This window comes from Haliotis rufescens, unplaced genomic scaffold (genome assembly GCF_023055435.1).
Source record: "Haliotis rufescens isolate VD_foot unplaced genomic scaffold, xgHalRufe1.0.p SCAF_20, whole genome shotgun sequence".
Classification (NCBI taxonomy): Eukaryota; Metazoa; Mollusca; class Gastropoda; order Lepetellida; family Haliotidae; genus Haliotis; species Haliotis rufescens.
The window spans coordinates 17,138,906-17,143,757 of NW_025963891.1; positions in this window are offsets into that span (position 1 = coordinate 17,138,906).

The window sequence follows — 4,852 nt, forward strand, 5'->3', positions numbered from 1 at the left end:
TCGCTCTACGCAAATGGGATACAATGACATGCATCAACCAAGTCAGCGAGCCTGACCACCCGATCCCGTTTGTCGCCTTTTACGACAAGCATAGTCGCCATTTACAGCAAGCAAGGGTTGCTGAAGACCTATTCTACCCCGGATCTTCACGGGTCTAAACACATTTGAACGTATTTGGTTTGTGTTACGATCTAAACACATTTTTCCGTGCATTTTTCGTCATCCTGAAGACCAACTACATAAACGACTTGGGCTGGGCGGCTGCGTTGTGTGGGAACTAGGTCAGGAGGAGCTTTATGTCAGACTCAACAGAACAAACACTTAACTAACAAATAACCGTGTCGATGGTGAATATTGTTTCAATTTATCAACATAGGGACATTTTCAAAACATCTAAATACAGTAAATTTCGGTTATAACGAACACGCTTATAACGAACTGACTGATATAACGAACTTATTTTTTAGTCCCGGCCATTTGTTGTATATATGCTGTATATATGCTTATAACGAACTACAGTGAAATAAGTGGTCCCTTTGAGTTCGTTATAACAGTAGTTTACTGTAGTTAAAAGATGTTACATAATTTATATAAAACATCTTAAATAACTGAGCTACAAATTGAAGAACAAGAAGCAAAAATATTAGTAAATATTAATTGTCAAAGCAGGAGAATAACCAGTCTTGACTTAGCAATTCATTGTATACTGAATGTAAACGTTTCGTGTGAAACATATTGGACCATGCATGCTGTATAAACATTCATTGCGACATCCGCGTGTTTGGTATATACGACACTGCATCATCTGGTGTAGACCCCTCCCTGTTAACACTCAGAGCGTGTATTTGGGTGGACGATGAAGACGTTATAGTGATGAAATTCACACCTTACGTCAAACTGCGCAGTAACCCATGTTGTGTTACACGTTATCATTATAAGAAGATCCAGTCTTTATATTTCATCTGCAAACATTTACCCGTTATACACTGCCATGTAGGCAGGTGCGGCCATGTTCATTATCTGGTTCAATGTATTCATGTTTTACATATATTTAACGACAAAAGAAACGCGAATACCATACATGTTGGTTAATATGTGAAGAATTACTCATATTCAGGAGATATTAGAGGATTAGCATGTAAAGTGAGGAAATCACGTGCAGCATATTGTGATGAGAATAAAGACACTGTGGTAACACTTGACTGATTGTGAGTTTTGTCATTAAGTGGTACACACTGGAAAATGCTCTTCTTAACGTACACACTTCTCTATATATTTCTATGATTCGCGTTTCTTTTGGCGGTGAGCATATGTTACATTCCCAGATGTATGTCCGCCTGGCACGTGGGATAAGGTGGCGGGGGGTCTCGTACCAGGAGGGGTGGGGTGGCCTGCATCCTCTGACCACACACACCCCTCCCCGAACTTCGATACACATGAGGTTACAGATGAGGTCGGTAGCACCTTTTGTGTCCCTTGTGAAAACCACAGACTAATGTTATTCATTCAGGGGCTCCACCCATGAAGATCCGGGTTAGAATAGGTCTTCAGCAACCCATGCCTGCCGTAAAAGGCGACAATGTTTGTCGCAAGAGGCGACTAACGGGATTGGGTGGTCAGGGTCGCTGACTTGGTTGATACATGGCATCGTATCCCAACTGGATTGTCTGGTCCAGACTCGCTTATTTACAGACCGCCGTCATATAGCTAGAATATTTCAGAGTGTGGCGTTAAACAACAAACAAACAAACAAAGGATCCATGTTATTCGTTCATGTTCGTGAGACTCGTCGTGGTCAATAATCGGATTCGATCATGTGGATGTTGTTTGTGAAGTTCCATCATAATGTTGTCATTCGTCATAATGCTGATTATGCCTCTTAAATAGGAACCTGCATGTATAGGTGTGTGGCTGCTAGTCCGAATTAATGTCAGTTTTATAGTGCCAGCCCACTGAGATACCATGCCACAGTATAACCCTACTCAGACACAGTACACTGAGCAAGCCGACAATCCTTGTTTATACCACTTAATGCCGAGCGTCTGAGTCAGTGGTTTTGCGGGATAAAAATTAGCGCCATAATCTGTTTGAACCGAAGGATGATTTCTGACTGTAAAATGACAATTAGATATTTTATCAACGAGGGTTGGTTCTCCTCATTAGGATTTCCTCCAGAGACAAACTTGGACTTTTTTTGGTTAAATTTTGTAGCAGTATCTTTGTATTTTTTTCTAATTATTCAATGTGGTCGGAATATAATTATATCAATTTCATATTAATTCCTTTTTTCATTTGTTAGTAAACTTTGATCCGGTTGATAAGTCCGTAACTTGTAATTATTGCGTAAGAAAGTGTCGTCTCACGTCTATGTGAGGCGGGTAGTGATGTATTCAGGTTAGACCGGAGATGTTTGCTGTTAATAGCGTGGGTAACGAGGAATGTGATCGAAGGCCGCCCCAATTCAAGCCCGATCTGCACACATCAGTCTCTGTCGATGCTTACCGTGTGCATTCTGCAAGGGTTCGCCATGTAGGCTTGGCTTTCTTTCTATAAGTTTTACATGCGAGTGTTTGCAGACAAGCCTTGAAACCAGGTGTATTCTTTGGACTTAATGTAATTTCTACATATCTGAATACAGTCTACATATAACTTGCGTGTTTTCCTCAGATGGGAGCTTCCACTTACATTGCACACGGGTGAGTCTTGTGAAACGATGACAGAGGTCACTCTCCAGGATGAGCTCAATAAACTGTCCCTCAGTGTTCAATCACTTGTAAACATGGTTCCTCCCGTACGGATTCGCGAGGTACAGGTTTGTTTTTAAACAACCGAACGGGATAACCGAACGGGATAGGTGTTGCCGTTACATTTGATTAAATAATCTTGTCAAACGGTTCTTTATAACGTTTGTTTGTGTGTTTATTTGTGAAGTATCTTAGTATATTCATTGCAGACGTTGTCTGGACTGTGCGCTGCACGTTCGTCTTTTTGCGAACACCTGGTATCATCACTATTAATTCTAACAGTAATTCTATGAACATGGCTTTGATTCTTGTAGTAGTATGTAACAAATAACCTTAAACAATTGTTTACGTAACCAAACAATATAGTTTCTAAGACATACGTACACCGGAAAAAAAACTCTAATACGTACACTGGCTAAATAGGTAAAGGTAAATAGGTTTACGCCTTACCAAAACACGCGCCTTTAAGATGCCAGGATCCAGTAGTCGGGATCAAAATTTCATGTCGAAAGCCAATGTTTCAAATACTTAGGATGGATCTTACGCCCACTGCCAAAGGATATTACGACAAGCTTAACGAGCCTCAAAACAACGCGGATATTTAACCGATGAAACTACTGATTGATGTTCTAACAGGATACACGTTTACAAACGTTAGTCAATCCTATTATAAACACTATGATTTCCTGTCAGCACAAAGAAACAGGTTACATAAAATGTACTCTTGTGTGATAGCTATGTGTCCAAACTCGTCTGGCTTTCATCGCACTGTAAAACCCTTTTCCAGCTTTAAATAAAACACGTTGCGGTTTTCTAACTGGTCCATGTGTTCACCCAGGTGTTCAAAGCACCAATATTGTCTCCTGAACGGATATCCTGCTCGGGTATACGACTGTCGAGTATAGTTAAAGAGACTCGCCGCTCTTTTAGAATGTCGTCATCATAAGTGAGAGCTCGCCCTGGACAGCAGCACAATTTGAAGTTTACACGATATACGGCTTTTCCATTGGACGAGAGGTCGGTCACGTGACCGCGAAACTGTCGTTCTTTAATCACCTTTCAATGATCGGTCACATGATCAATGATGACTAAAATATGCAACCGCCACAGGTTCATTAACAACTTCCGAAATCTCTCATGTCACGTTTATCGTATCGGCAGTTTTCACGTCTTGTACTTTATGTAAATGTATAACGACGCGCTGTCATTGTGACTTACCGAGGTAGTTCTTAACAGACCTTTGCCATCTAATGAGGATATCATTTGGGTATGTTTGTCCATGTTGAGCCTACATAAGCTCATGTCACTTCTCGTTTTGAGGGATTATTTTACTCCGCGATACAGCTGGTTGTTGTATGGCTGTCAGTGTAAACATGAAGGCACGTAGTAAATTAAATGTGTATAGAACAAGGTCTGCGTCGTTCGAGGTAAAAATAGTGATATAAAAAATGATAAGCATTGCAAGCTCCGACGTTCATACAGTTTGGCCCTCATTCTATGAGTGAGTGAGTGAGTGCGTATGGTTTTACGCCGCTTTTAGCAATATTCCAGCAATATCACGCCGGTGGACACCAGAAATGGGCTTCAAACATTGTACCCATGTCGGGAATCGAACCCGGGTCTTCGCCGTGACGAGCGAACGCTTTAACCACTGGGCTACCCGACCGCCCCCTCATTCTGTGAAGGTTCATACTCCAATGAACTCACACAAATTGAAAGTCAGTTCTGAAGTATACGTACAATATTCTGGTGTACATACTCAGCATTAAAACACATTTGCATGATATTGCCAAAAGAGAAGGGAAGAAACCAAACGCACTTCCCACTGGACCCTACCGCTACTTAAGTCAATGAGTCATTTCAGGCAACAACAAATCAGCCATGATTAATCCCGAAAAGCCTACCCGAAATCATTTGCTATGTTGACCACAATCACTGTATTGTGCGTAGGTTAAAACGACCACTAGGTAGTGTCCCACGGCAAGGAATCAGCGAGAAGGACCAGGTCGGTATCAAGCACCTGTATTTTTGAACGGTAATGGATACTGTATCAGGTACGCATACCTGTGACGGTCTGGTCCGAAGGGGTATATTTGTCGATCCTGATC